Source organism: Sebastes fasciatus, chromosome 19 (genome assembly GCF_043250625.1).
Source record: "Sebastes fasciatus isolate fSebFas1 chromosome 19, fSebFas1.pri, whole genome shotgun sequence".
Classification (NCBI taxonomy): Eukaryota; Metazoa; Chordata; class Actinopteri; order Perciformes; family Sebastidae; genus Sebastes; species Sebastes fasciatus.
Genome location: NC_133813.1, coordinates 18,042,033 through 18,058,446, shown reverse-complemented (window position 1 = coordinate 18,058,446; position 16,414 = coordinate 18,042,033).

The window sequence follows — 16,414 nt, the reverse complement described above, 5'->3', positions numbered from 1 at the left end:
GACGAACGGTGTTCAAGAAGTAGCTTCTCGTCGAAAATTTTACATCTCATGGGTAGCAGAAATTTTACGAGAAAAAGTAAGGAAATAGCGGCAGAAAGCATGCATAGGAATATATCTAAAAGTTCAAGTGAAGAAAATGTGGGTGCGTGTTTACTTTGGGATGGAAGGGTGCAGTTGAGAAAAATGTGGGTGCGTAAATGTGTGTGTGACATTTGGCTGCTGATGGAGTCCAGATGTGGGCCATAAAATGGTTAGAAGACTAATGATATATTGTGTAAACCAATGAGCTTCTTGCCTTTTTCTAAGAAGACTGTTGAATTGAATAATGTAGTGTGTAAAACCATGAGCTTCTTATAAAAGACTAAAACATGAGCTCTTCTTAAAAGGGACGTTATATAATAATTAAAGCTGTTAAAGCACAAAATGAACTTCTCTAAGAAGGGTAGTGATTGAAACCCCCCCTCTCCCTCTCTCTCTCTCTCTCTCTCTCTCTCTCTCTTCCCAAAATTCCTTTCGATGACCCTTTCTTGGGAGATACAGAAAATTCCTTTGCCATTTGAACTGTTTGGTCCAGTGGGGTTCTTTAATGTTTAGATAAGGGGTTTAAGTTAGGAATATAATGTATGATGCTGTTAAAGGGACCTATGGGTTCACAAGAGACTAAATCATTGCCTGTTCCTTGTCTGTTATGTCATTTATGATGAGTGAGAATTGAGACGGGAGGCAAGGCAGAGGGCCGGCACATCACGGAGGGTGGATTGCTGACGTCAACTTGGAAGGCTTTCCAGGTCAATCTACTAAAAAGGCCGGTACAACTTATACACAAACTCTTTAACAAAAACAAAACCTGCATTTCCATATGTGTATGTGTTCTCAGTCATAAGCAATATTGGTGGTACACATATAGACCTGCTTTCATTTATTAAGCCTAAGAGGAAACTGACCTGCTCAGTTAGGAGAAATAAATAGATGAATTAATAAAAAAAAAAAACTTGGCAACGGATTGATCAGTTAATGCATTTGATTAATTAATGGCATATGATTGTTGAGTCTAACCTCTGCTGACAATTACAGAAGTTCATGTATGTTATGGTGCGTGGTTTGTCTGATCTGTGATGTGGTGGACATTCAAGGTGGTGACTGTTTGAAGATTTGAGCTGAATATTGATTGATTAGATAACTGGTTGTTTATTGATTGATTGATTAAATGACTGGTTAATAATTGATTAATTGAGTAGTTGGATAATTGGATAAATTGTGGATTGACTGATTGGTTAGTTGATTAATTGGTTAATTGGTTGATTTGATTGATTGGTTAATTGGATAATTGGTTAATTGGTTAAATGGTTAATTGGTTGATTGGTTGATTGATTAATTGGATAATTGGTTAATTGGTTAATTGGTTGATTGGATAATTGGGGAATTGGTTAATTGGAGAATTGGTTAATTGGTTAATTGGAGAATTGGTTAATTGGTTAATTGGTTAATTGGATAATTGGTTAATTGATTAATTGGGTAATTGGATTTAAAAAAAAAAAAAAAAAAAAGGGGGGAAGTAATCTAAATAAGCCTTGAGTAGTTTTAATTTCAGCAATTACTTCTTAAAGTACAATAACGGAACATAAGGAAGCCGTTATAATGGGGAAGAAGAACACTAAAAATCCGAAAGTAATCACTCCTGTTGAGATAGTACAGAAGAATAATCCTTTAATTAGGGGCATCGCAAACATTGCAAAAATATCGGAAAAATGGCACAAACGCTGGCCTGAAATTGACCAACCATGGCCAATGGAGGGGACGCTTAACCCAGATGTAATTAGAATAATGCTAGTACTTGTATCGACATACAAAGCTGAGCAAAAGAAGGGAAAAAAGGGGATAAAACGCAAAGAGAAGAGGCAAGTGGAGCTTGGCATTCTCCAGTTATTTGAAGATGAGGGACAGAAACTGATCAAAGCTGCAAACGATAAGAGGGATAAAGTTGCAGAAGAAATAAAACAAAACACAGAACAAACAGAAAAACTAAGGAAAGATACCAATTCATCGTTCTCACACATGAACCCAGTGAAGGGACCACCACCCTATGAGGTAAAGACGATGGCTAAGAAAATCTATCCTCAAATCCCGGTGATCAGTCAGGAAGGTGACTACCGTATCAGAAACGAGGAGGACAGAATAATAGAAACAGGACGAGCGGAGACAACTATAACGATGTATCCAAGATCCAAAAGTAAGAATAAAACAAAGTTTGGGTCTAGGAGGCAAAAGCGGGACCATGGAATCGAGAGTGACCAAAGCGATCAGGAAGGGTGCAGAGGAGGATATGACCCTGAAGTCAGGCGGATGTTGGCAAGAGCGGAAATAAGAGGAAATGATAACTCTGATGACAGTGAGGATGAAGAGGGCCAGGAAGAGGGCCATGAAGAGGATGCACGGAAAACTATGAGAGAAATCGAAAGAAGCATAGAGGAATGCTTTTCATGCTTGGATAGAAGTCCCAGCCCTGATCGCCAAGGAACGTTGGAAGAACAATTGGAGGAACTGTATAGACAGAAAAAAGAGTTACAGAAGAAGAGCTCCCCAAAACCAGTTATGAGATATGCATTGCGCTCAAGAAACAAGAAGGAGACTGGAAAAATCTGTCCAGTCATTATCCGAGGACGGAAGTTGGAGTACAAGCCTTGGCAGAATACAGATATGTCAAACATACGTGAAAAGTTACCTACTCTTCAAGATGGAGCACATCCTTGGATTTCGAAGTTGGAAGAAATCACAGTGGGAGAGCAACTGGCCATGGGAGATATAAAGAGACTCTTGGCCAGCCTCGTTGGAATTCACGGTATGGAAGAGATTCTACAGAAAGCTGGACTTAATCGATATGTGGGAACTGCTGTGAATGATTCAGAGCTGTTTGCTGCAAGTAGAGGCCAAGTGTGCAGGGCGCTGAAAGACACATTTCCGACAAACGTACATCCTGACAATATTTTTATTGATCCACTGGGACAAGAGGAAAACCCGAGGGCCTATGTGTCGAGAGTTCATCAAGTGTGGAGAAGTATCACAGGAAATGACCCGGATTTGAATCAAATGGAGCAGTCGATTTTGCGAACCAGAATACAGAAGGGGTTGCCCCTGCCAGTGAGAAGCAAATTGGCAGAGGTGGTTGGTCTTGGAAGCATGGCAAAGAGTGGTTATACGGATCATATAGCCCACCAAGTGGAGCTGTATAGGAAAAAGGAACATGATCAAAAAGACCAGGACCAAGAGACCCTCAGGAAACTTAATCAAATACAACTGATGGAAAACAAGAGGATGGAGAAGAAGCAGGCTCTGGTTATGCAGAATCAGGCTCCACTAAATCAAATAGTACCACTACCACAGCCGAACCAGGTTCAGCTCCAAGCGTTCCAGCCACCGCCGGTGGTTCCAGTTGTCACCTACCCACAGCCAGCCTTTGATCAAGCGCAGTCCTGGAGAGGAAGAGATCAAAGAAATTTCGGAAGAGGAGGAAGGTTTAATCCAAACTTTCAACAGCAATCAACCGGATGTTATACTTGTGGACAACAAGGCCATTTCGCTCGCGAGTGCAACAGGCCCGGAGGAAACTCCAGAGGAAACTTCAGAGGAGGATTCAGAGGAGGATTCAGGGGCCAATCAAGGTCACCCAGAGGACCGGTGAACCCTTACAGGGTCCCGGAACCTGGTTACTAGGGGTGCCCGGAAGACTCGAGAGGGGGGTGTCAGCTGGTAGTATCAGGGCCGGAGGAAGATCCAACAATAGAGGTAAAAGTAAATAATCGTCCAGTGGAAGTGATGGCGGACAGCGGAGCTGCTTTTACCTGTATTCGGCCTGAAGATGCTATACATCTCCCCATGTCTGATCAATTGATTCGGACAATCGGGTTCGAGGGAGTAAAACAGCTAGTTCCTCTCACTAAACCAATCGAGCTCAGCTATAAAAAGAAGAAGATTATGTTACCCATATTGGTATCAGAACATACACCTATTGCGCTCTTGGGAAGAGATGCTATGTGTAAATTGGGGTGTACAATAAAATGCACGCCAGACGGCTGTCTGGTGGAAATGCCAAACGAGAGGGTTCACCAATTATTGATGGCAACAGAGACTGGAGCGTCGTCAGTATTTTGGATTGGAAATCTCAGTGCAGATTTTTTTGAGCCAGTTAAGTTGTGGGAAAAGTTTATCACCGCAAATATGCCCGACGCAAAGCTTCCAGATTATCCATTTCACTGCACGCTCCAGTATTTCAATGAGGATGCTAAAATAAACGCAGAAGAATGGTTGAGCCGACAACCAAAACAAGTTCAAATAAATTCAGGCTGTATAATTTTGGGACCACAAGGAGCAGCTATGAAGATACACAAAGATGACTATTTGGACAAAGAGTTTGATATCGAGAAGAGTGTGCCACATGTGACCTTGTGGGTGCGTGAAGAACATACACAGAAGCAAGTGGGAGAAATGATGGCGGAGGCTGAAAAAGCTGTTTTTACACCAGTAACAGAGAATCCTGCCATCTGGACGAGTGAGGATCAGAGATTCATTAAGATTATGATCTCTGCTCAAGGAATAGGACAGCCACAAACCGTGCGAATGACACATGAATCCATCTGCAGTGCTAAGATGGACTCAGACTCAATGAGAGAAGAGATGCTACAACAAGTTCCAGAATGTTTGTGGGCTCGGCATAATACGGATATTGGACTTGTGAAGTCAGCTCAACCTGTGAGAGTTGAACTCCGACCAGGAGTCAAACCACCTTGGAAGAACCAGTATCCACTGAATGAAGAGGCAATCCGAGGAATTGAACCACAGATTGAAGGACTTCTTAAGGCGGGGGTGTTAAAGATAACGCAGGATCCCCAGAGCAACACGCCTTTGTTGCCGATAAAGAAGCCAGATGATTCATATCGTCTAACACATGATCTAAGAGCGGTCAATGAAGTGGTGGTTGATTTTCCAGCAGAGGTGCCGGATCCACATACTTTGCTAGCCCAACTTCCGCCAAAAGCGACACATTTCACAGTGTTAGATTTATGTGGTGCGTTTTTCAGTGTTCCACTTAGTAGGGAAAGCCAAAGGTTATTTGGGTTCACGTACAATGGACAATCTTATGAGTATGAGAGACTGCCACAAGGATTCAAACATAGTCCTCACATTTTCAATAAAATAGTGAAAGACGATTTGGAGGGGATAGAGCAGGTACTAAAAAGCAGTGTAATTCAATACGTGGACGACATCATCATTTGTTCACCAGATGAGGAGACATGTCATAAGGACTCAATTAAATTGCTACAAATACTGGCAGAGAAGGGTCACAAGGCCTCTCTGAAGAAACTGCAGTATTGTCAGGAGAAGGTAATTTATTTGGGTCAAACAATAACGCAGGGACGCAGAAGCATCTCTGATATTCACGTGGAGGCTATTCGTAAGGCTCCAAAACCCAGAACAGTCCGAGAGATGATGACATTCCTTGGTATTGCAGGATATTCCTCAGCATGGGTTGAGGATTATGCTAGCTTGACGGGGCCTTTAAGAGCTATGATCAAAGATACTGGGAATGCTAAGCTACACTGTAATCTGTCCTGGACACAGGATGGCCTTTTGGCATTTGAAACGACAAAAAAGAAGTTGCAAGAGGCTCCGGCGCTAGCAATTCCAGACTACTCTAAGAATTTTGTGTTATATGTATCTACTTCCATTGGGGGTAAATATGCATGTGCAGTTCTTTGTCAACCAACGGGTACGGGTACGAGTCCTCAACCTATTTCGTATTACTCCACGGCTTATTCAGAAGTAGAGCTAGGGTTACCATTGTGTTACAGAGCTATGGTGGGAGTTTCTCTAATGTACAATAAAGCATCATCTGTAACAATGGGTTATCCAGTGACAATTCTTACACATCATAGTCTAAGAAATCTTTTGAACTATGGTAAGAACAACTTGACCATGTCTAGGCTCAGAGACTATCATAGGCTCTTAGAGCAGGAAGATGTTACCCTAGCAAGGTGTGTTACGGTAAATCCAGCGGAGAATTTGCCAACTCCAGAAGACGGTGAGCCACACGATTGTGTTCAAGAAGCAGAGAAATACTCTAGGCTTAGATCAGATTTACAAGCTCTCCCATTGCATGTGGTAGACCTGGAGTATTGGACTGATGGGTCTTGTTATCGTGTGGGCGATAAATTAAGGGCCGGCTATGCGATAGTAAAAGCCCAAGGAACTGGATTTACAGTGGAGAAGGCTGAAGAGATACCACAACCTGCATCTGCACAACTTGCTGAGCTGGTGGGGTTAACTGAAGCGTGTTTGTTGGCAGAAGGGAAGCGAGTGACGATATACACTGACTCTGCATATGCACATAATGTGTGCCACTTGTTTGGAGCAGTGTGGAAGAACCGAGGGTTTAAGAAAACGGATGGTTCGCCGATACAGCATCACGCCCAGATCATGAAATTGTTGCATGCTATGATGAAGCCTAAAGAAATAGCAATAGCTAAATGTGCGGCACATAAGAAGGATGCGTCAAGGGTTTCACAAGGGAACAGAGCGGCTGATGAAGCTGCAAAAGCAGTCACTGGAGCAGATAAATTGGGCAAAATTCTTCTCGTCACGCATGAAGTGAACTTGGAAGACAAAATCACGCTTAAAGATGTGATTTTAATGCAGGAAGCTGCTCCTGAAATGGACAAACAGTTGTGGCTAGACCGAGGTGCCACCCGAGATGCTACTGGACTTTGGAGAAATCATGAGGGGCTGGTACTATCACCTCCAGACCTGTTGGGTCTGATGATTCAGGAGGCGCATGGCTTATCTCACGTTGCAAGGGGGGAAGTGAAGAGAAAGATCACGAAAGAGTATGGTTTTTGGGCACCATGTTTGCTTGAACAGATTGATTATGTCATAGGCAGGTGTACTATCTGTCTGAAAAACAATGTTCGGAGGGGAGTGCCGGTTCCTCCTGGCCACATCCCAACTCCAAGAGGTCCGATGCGGGAACTAGTTATAGACTATGTTGACATGATAAAACCGATTGAAGGGAAAAGGTACATGCTAGTCGTGGTGGACAGATTTTCACGATGGCCTGAGGCCTGTCCAACAAAACGAAAGGATGCTCAATCGGTTGCCAAGTTCTTATGCAGAGAGGTCATAAGCAGGTGGGGACTTCCAGATCGAATATCCTCAGACAATGGGAAAGAGTTTGTGGATAAGACGGTGAAATTGATTTTGCAAAAATTAGGAATCAAACAGCGTCTTGGGGCAATCTATAGCCCACGTAGTCAAGGAATCGTTGAGAGAATGAACGGGGTTCTGAAGAATCGTATTGTCAAAATATGTCAGCACACGGGGTTAAACTGGATAGCAGCACTTCCATTGGCGTTAATGGTATGTCGCTCGAGTGAGCTCCGCGATTTACATATGACACCTCATGAGTTGGTTACAGGAAGACTGATGCCAACGCCTTGTCTGCGGACAAGTGGGAAAGGTCCAAGTTTGGCCCTTTTGGAAGATGAAATGCAAACGTATGTCACATACATGGTTAATCTACATAAAAGAATATCCACATATGTGTCTGACAGGCAAGCTAAGGAGGAGGTGCAGGAGGAGCTCGTTGAGCAAAAAAGGATCACAGTGCTACCTGGAGACAAGGTGTTCGTGAAGGTGTTTAGACGGAAGTGGTATAACGAACGCCGTGAGGGACCGTTTGAAGTGGTTCGCAGTACTGGAACCGCGGTCCAGGTTAAGGGATCTCCAACTTGGTATCATTTATCGCACTGCGTCAAAGCACCCAGAGAAGAGGTACAACCCACACAGAGTCGAGATGACTCTGTGGAACAAAATGAGGGAGAACAGGCAGCCGAAGGGCAGATGCATGAGAATCTCCCAAGTCAAAATCAAGAAGGGGGGATTGTCCAGATTGTGGAAAATGTCGATGATGCTGAGCATATTTTTGATGATGTCAGTAATGATAATGTTGATGATGGACAAGGAAATGTATTTGGGGACATCAAATTCCAATATGTCCCAGAAACAACAGAGCATGTTTCAGTGGAGAGTGACACACCAGAGGATGCAAAGAGATCTGACTCCATTGCGGGAAAACTCGGAGGTTCAGTTGGGAAAAGGAGTCCCAGGCCAGTCCGGAGGAGGGTCAAACCTCTCCGTTATGAAACTTAGGATGGTAGAGAATGTGTCACAGCTAACAACAGAGGTACCTAATAAGATTTATACGACGCAAAAACCTGAAGAGATAGTGGTCAGAGCCAAGCTTGGAAAAATGGTTATTCTTCCTTGTAAATGTGGAAAAGGGAATAGCCATATTCACGATTTTCCCAAGTGGGAAAATAGTCGTGGAGAGGATGTGGAGTTGATACTTCCTGGACAACACGGTCCGCCTTATAATCAAAGGAAGTACTTATTGTATAATGATATGAGGTATACGAAAATTGTAGATGATTGTTCACTTGCAGTGCGCAACGTTACTCGGGAGGATGAAGGGGAATATATGTGTACATATCGGGAGCCAGAGTTTAAATTTGTTCCATCTAGCCACTCTTGGATTGGAAGTTACATAAGTCGTAAGGTGAGACTTATGATAACAAACCTAAGACCTGTTGAAGTAACCACTGCAAAGGTAAATAACACACGTATAGAGACTGCTACTTTAAATTTGAAATCAATAAATAATGATAATGCTTTCGATCAGAGTACTACCTTGGCGACAACATTGACGCCTAAGAAATTGGAGAATGTGACACAGACACTTGACAAAGTATCCTTGAAAGTGAAAGAGATGGTGAATGAGAGCCGGAAGTCTATGTTAGAGATGGGGATTAGTGTGAGTAGTAGGAAGGAGATTGAGGAAGTGAAGGTTGGAAATTCATTTGAGACTGTTCAGAGGAATATTGTAGATGAGGGAAAGGAGTTTGTCGACTCGGATCGGATATCACAGGAGATGTTTGAACAGAACCATGTAATGCAGAAGAGAGAAGCTAAGTGGAAAGCGTATGGATTTGATGCTTTAGCGTTGGGAATTGTAGACCCATGGGCAGGTAGAAATTTATGGTTTCAGCAGTTAACACACTCAGTGAGATCAATCAAGAAATTGAAGGGTCCATGTGTGTTGAAAGTACCAACACCAGGTACATGGCCTTCAATTTTGGAGGCGGTACCGGAACCATTAACTATGGCATGTCAATCTTCTGTACTGTCATGGCTCTTGTATCAACAGCATCAGTGGATAAAGTGATGGCTTTATCAGTGAACCTTTTTAAACCTAGAATGAATTGTTCTTGGTTGGCAGATTTACCATATGAGAATTTGCTTGAACAACATGAAAATGTGATGACAGCGGTACCTGATCCGATGGAAGTGACACCTGTGAGAGCAAAGTACTGTTTTTGCTCAAATGAAACTAATAAGGGGTCTGGAATGTTTATGGGAATATCAGAGTGTGATGGCTATATGATGGATTTAGGAAAGCGTGAGGATGAGGATGTGAATAAGTTGTATGAAGTGATTTTTCAAGTGTCAAAGCGTCCGAGTAGAACTTTGATGGTAGAACATCAAGTGTTGCCTGGTAATGTGACTATAGGCAATTTCAGGGATATTTGGTGGATTTGTGGTGAAAATGCTTATCTATTTCTACCATACGGGTGGACAGGATGTTGCTATATGGCAACACTGAAACTCCCATATGAAGTTTTTTCTGTCCAGAAGGGAGAAGCATCTGATGAGGCTCAATCTAATGTTGCTTCTGGAAGTCGGAATAAAAGAGAATTAGCGCAATTTCATAATCTGGAGTCTTACCATTGGAGAATAAGTATAGGAGAAAAGTGGGGAATAGGTTTATTTCCGTGGTATGGGGTAGCGTTCTTGGCAGATCACATCGACAACATTACATACACCTTACAGGGCTTTGCAAACGAAACTATAAGAGGTTTCGAATTGTTGTCAAACACCCAGAGAAGTCACAGACTGACGTTGCTGAAACATGACATGGCTCTTGATTATATTTTGGCCAAACAAGGGGGCTTATGTGTTGCTTTAAATTTATCAGGAGATGCTTGCTATACGTTGATTCCTGATAGTTCTGACAATATGACTAGTGTCATAGAGGCATTGAAGCACATAAGAGATGCGTTTGGCCCATCAGAAGACGCGGGATGGTCTGCAAACGCTTGGTTGCAGGATAAATTGGGGCCACTGGGAGCAGTGTTAGTTCAGGTTTTGGTAGCGCTCGTTATGTCGTTGTGTGTGATGTTTTGTTTTTGCACGCTGTTGTTGACCTTTGCAAAGGCTATGATAATTAAATGGGTTGGAGTTGTGCTGCCCGGCGATCAAACGCTGATGCCATTATTACACGAAGCTGACACGGACGTGGATGAGGATGACGCCATAAAGATCGAATTGGTGGAGGAATATCCATTTTAAATATCTCATATGATTATAATCATATTGTTTACCTCTGTTTTTGGCTTGTGTAGTTTGTAGTGTTGATGTTGTGTTGCTCTTTCGAGACTTTGTTTAGTCTCGAAGGGGGGATATGGCAACAAATGAACAATATGATTAATGGACAATATTTACATTTTTACTTATCTTATTCTGTGTTTGATGTTTTAATTTGTATCTGTTCTGTATGCAAAAGATACTGGTTTTCTTTTCTTTCATTCTAGAACATATTGGGGAAGAACACTGTGAGGGTGGTGGATTGTCAGGGACTCCGAGGGGCTGAATGGATTCAGACATTTCAAACATGAAAATACGAATGGCCTGAGGAACTCTGAACGTGGACTGTCGATACAACATCCAGAGTCAAGACGTCATCGATACTACACCGGCGTCAAGGCGGCTGAGAAACTACAGCGTTATACAGTCTTATGTCTTCTCTGAGATGTTACCTTAGTGTTATTGAAAAGGAATTTTCTTTTTTGTGTATTACATGCTTGAGAAATGATGGTTTCTAAATACAATGGGACCTCAGATGTTTTCTTTTTCTTTTTCTCGATGTTTAGGGACAGTGGGGTAGGCAGGAAAAGGTTCATAGAAGGGTGCGATGGGTCGACCAGCCTGACTTTGGACATTTGTTTTGTTTTAATTTGCTGAGAGTTCCATATACATTGCTTAAATCAGTTCCATATACAAATTGCTAAAATTCTGTATTTCAGTATTATGGAGTATTATGTATGGTCGCCTTGGCAGAGGGACCGTGAGAGAATTTTCCTGTATACATTGTTTAATACATTGTTCAAGAAAGATTAGCTGCCTGACAGGTTTTTCACTCTCACTTTTATACTCCATAAAGTTGTTTCAATGGTAATAAGGACAGGTTGTTAAATTTGTCATGTTAATACACCTGTATGTTTCTTCTCTTATTTTTTCGAGACTTTGTTAAGTCTCGAAGGGGGGAATATGTGGTATATTTTCAGGTCTGATGCCGGACTGAGAGGCCCCTAATTGTAAACATATGTGAAAGAAGTAGGGCAAAGGCCAGGGGCTGAAAGATAAACATGTAGGAGATACCTAAGACATGAGTTCATATCTTAGCTCGGTGATTGGAGGGCCTGAACCCGATATAAGGTGGGCGCGGGCCCCCAAGCTGCAGGACTTTCATATTCGACCTGAGGCCTCCGGACTGCTATAGACGTTCGTATGACATGTGTGGCTTGTTTGTAATAAACTCTATTTACCAGCAAGAACAGTGTCCTCGGAGCATCCTTCATCATCACTTCAACAGCACTGTCGCAGAAAAGATACGACAATAATTTTTAAAGGCTTTTTCTATTCCCAGTTCCCAGCGTGGACTCGCTGCAAAGCCTTGTTACTGAGGCTCTGTAGACTGACTATAAAGAACAGGTACTTGGCTGAATCCTGACATCTCGCTATAATAGCTCCCTTTGAACGCTATACCACAGGGTTTAACAAGACAGAGCGGAGTGAAAGACTCGCTGAGATCCTCTACAAATTTTATTTTATTTCATTTACCAATACTTAACTGTAAGAGTTGATGTTGTAATCCGTTGTGCTTTGACGCTTTGTGTGAATGTATGCAGAGGCCCACTTCACATGTCTTATGAGTGATGCATTAACCTGCATAGAAGATACAGAGGTGTGCTGTTAGACCATCAGACACGAAGCATTAATGCAACTTGCGATTTTAAGGAGAAGACAGAAGAAGGTACTTTTTCATATGAAACTAAAAAACCTAAGGAATCCATTGGTACCGACCATGTCATACTGGCTTCTCGAGAAGGAGGTTAAATAATGCTCCAAACTTACACTACATTTTGGCAAGGAAAAACCGGCATGGCCATTTTCAAAGGGGTCCCTTGACGTCTGACCTCAAGATATGTGAATGACAATGGGTTCTATGGTTACCCACGAGTCTCCCCTTTACAGACATGCCCACTTTATGATAATCACATGCAGTTTTGGGGCAAGCATAGTCAAGTCAGCACACTGACACACTGACAGCTGTTGATGCCTGTTGGGTTGAGTTTGTTATGATTTGAGCATATTTTTAATGCTAAATGCAGTACCTGTGAAGGTTTCTGGACAATATTTGTCATTGTTTTGTGTTGTTAATTGATTTACAATAATAAATATATACATATGTTTGTATAACGCAAGCATGTTTGCCCACTCCCATGTTGATAAGAGTATTAAACACTTGACAAATCTCCCTTTAACCCACATTTTGAAAAGATAAACAAGTGTGATTAATTTGCGATTAACTATGGACAATCATGCGATTAATCGCAATTGAATATTCTAATCGATTGACAGCCCTAATTTTGCTATGATGGCTGTTTCTTACAGTAGTTTATTCTTGTGTCCCCAGAGACCCCAGTCTGCAGTCCTTGTATGTTAAATATGTTGGTAAATTGTAGCACAACGTTGTCTTGTATAGTGCATTATGTCTATTAATATTAATATTCCCAATTCAATGTGTTGCATGTTGTAATTAATGTCTGACAATCCAGCATAATGATGTCCTTAATGATAATGATACTATAAATATGTCTACTGGCTATAGTAATCTATTTTATTACTGCTTTTTAAATTTTAATCTTGTATTCTATTTTAGGATGACAAAGTCTGGAGACTACAGATGGAAAATAATTTTTTTTTGCTATAGCTCTGGTGCACTGCTCCTGCTAAATAAACCAATAAATGGAAATGTATCCTTGCCTTCAAAGCAGTTTGGCTGGCAAACAATGTAATAAATCATAGAAAACTTTTTGTCCATATTCAGTGCAGGGGTCTTACAATCTGCATTGTCTGCTTGTTTTAATTTAGGTGGAGAAGAGAACATACGACGAGTGGATTTGCTAAGATGTGCACCATTACAATAAAATGTAATTGAAATATTACAAACAAAAAAAACATGCAATCCTCCTGCTGCCAAACTTCTTCAAAAGTCCACACATAGTGATACAAGCCTAAAGAAAGAGGGAGACAGAAGGAGGGGGGCACCAATTATCCACATAAAAGGTGTAGAAGGGCTTTGTGTTGCTTAGCGAAACATCTGCCTACCAGCTTCCAAATTATGCTCTCACCCTCCTGGTTGGCTCTCTGACCATCTGTGAATGCAACTCTTCAAGGTATTTAATTACCACCTTGTGCTAAAGAATGGGTTATCGCAATGCTATATTATGAAGGAAGCCTAGCATGGACCTATACTGTACTTATACCAGCCCTCGTGAACAATGCCTAAAAGATGTATGTATCACCACCAGTGGTAATTAGGGCACATTTGTGTTACTCAGTAGTTTCAAACCTGTCAAATGAGCACACTTTTAATGAGTATACCAAACAAAACATGTAGCCTATGACTAAATATTAATGAGCTATGTTTGAAAAGTACATGAAAGCACATAAGAAGTACCAAAATGAGCCTATACTGCAGGCACTGAAACATGGCAACAATGTAATTTTCATTATTTTGTTGTGGAAAGATATGCAGGATCTTTTTATATGGAAAGCTTTTCATCATTTGTTTTGTTGTGCATATGATGCTGCATTAATGTCAAGTAAATATTGCATATTAACGTGCAACTGTAACATTAGAGACCCATATGAATAGCTTATATTCCTATACTGTATGTTCTAGTTTTACTGATGAGAATATTTGCCAACAAACAAAAAAAACTTCACCAAGACAAACAACTGTCTCCTCGGCAGCACTACAAACCGCTGTTTGATTGCTCCCTCGCTTTCCGTCCTACTTGTTTCTCTCTCTCTGCTTTCACGAGTGCGTTACTCTGAACCTTTATGGACACATTTTAACAAAACACTGCGATGGGGTTGTAAATAATAGAAGGGGGGGAGATAAAAGCTTTGTGGAGAGGGCTACAAAGCCAATTTGCTCCATCCCCTTCATGTGATTGCAGCATAGCAGTTCAGGTGTGTTCTTCATTAGGCTTAATGAGTTAGTCAGGTTTTATGTGATGAATAATGTGCATACTTACTTAACTCCTCTTTGTTCCCTGTGGAACATAAGGCTGCGACAAGCTGCTTCCATCTGGTCCTATCCTGTGCAGCATGTCGTGCCTCGCCTCAAGGTAGATTAGCTGTTTTCAGTTCCGAGGTCAGAGTTCTACAGCAGGCTGTTTTTGGCCACGCTCATTTCCTCTTTCTGCAGGTGGAGTCCATCTCAAGGCAAGGCTACTTTAGGAATGTGGTCCCGGTCTATTCTGAGGTCTAGAGATCTTTTTCTGGCAAACGATGCGTAATAGTCATCCATTGTGAAAAACCATGAATCTTTTTCATGACACTCTCAACCACTCGCCAGCATTCTGAGCCGTACAGCAGAACTGATAACATTGATGTTATAGCCTATATCCGAATCTTGGTTTCAGAATCAGAATCAGAAATGCTTTATTGGACATTACAGTCACTCATATATATATTTAAGCATAAAGAAATATAAGAAAAATAGAAATAAAGGAGTATGGGAAATGTAAATTATGTACATAATGCTACAATATATAACACAATACTGTATATGTAGAGTAATATCAATAAATAATAAAATGAGAAATATGTACAAATATGAACATCAAACATATATTTAACTATAGTGAAAATAACTAAATATATATATATTTTTTTAAATAAAGATTTGTTTCTGTTTTTAGGCTGTATGTATTGACTTCCAGATGGTTTGAAGGCTTGCAAATGCACTACGAGCTTTTCCGAGCCTCGTGCTGATGTATTTACTGCATGCATTACTTTCCAAACAAGCAAACTCCTCCATCCATAACGATTGGTTCATGCGGTGATGCATTAATGCATATCACTTGGGTTTGTGTGCATGTACAACTATTTCTAGCTTATTAATTTGAACGTTTCTCATACACACACATCACAAAATGCACTTGCATACTCATTGCTATTCATCTACCATATGATTTGATGCCACATAAATGTAACTTTTACATCGGCTTATCACTTTTTATGTTATGTTATGTTGTAAGCTTTTGTTAGGCTAAAACTAACTCAAAGCAGGTCAAGTCTTCTTGAGCTATGACCATTGAAATGAAAGAGGGTAACTCTCCAGTTCACCTCTACTGTCATTGACACTTGAAATTATTTTTAAAACTGCTGTAATGCTTATTGTTTGGGTGATGTTGGCTCTCTAAACAAGAAAAAAAAAATAATAAATTGCTCTCCCTCCCACATTTTTCATTATTTGCACACACTGACTGTGTAAATGCGATGCGGGGGTGGTGACCTAGACGAGGAAAGCGCACAGTTCAGTAGAACGAGAGTGACCTCCTTGTGGGCTGATGATGCTTTTTGAAGCATTACAACAACAAATTAGAGTCTTTATAGAAGTGCAGCCAGTGCTTAACTTTAACATGTGACATGCTTAGTTTATACTCCAGTTACAAGCTAAGCTGAATTGCCACTCTGTTTAGACAACTGATCTGCGTTCACCTTGAGTGTAAGAGCATCTCACAGTCACTTAGACAACAGACCAGAATGGAGAGTGAGACAAATCAATAGTCAATTAAAGATTTTCTTTTTTTTTGTGCTTTATTTGCAGGGGCAAGTTTTAAAAATCATATTATGAAATTGACATTTTAATGATCATAATAATTTACTTCCCCCTCACTCAATGACAATTATTCTTGAGTGTTTTGCAGATTTATGTAGTATATGCACTACATTACACACCTCTATTAAGTGTGATTGTTATTCATATGAGCACTTATTCAAACCTCTCCTCCCTCACACCTCTCCTTTGTCCGTGTAGGTCAGATACCCACAGGGGGAGCTGTTGCTGGTCAAAAACATTTTAAGAATAATAATTTTAAAAAAATTCTACGACTGCAAGTCTATTAAAATATCAGTGAGGGAGTGTGCTATTTATTCCCAAATATTTTTG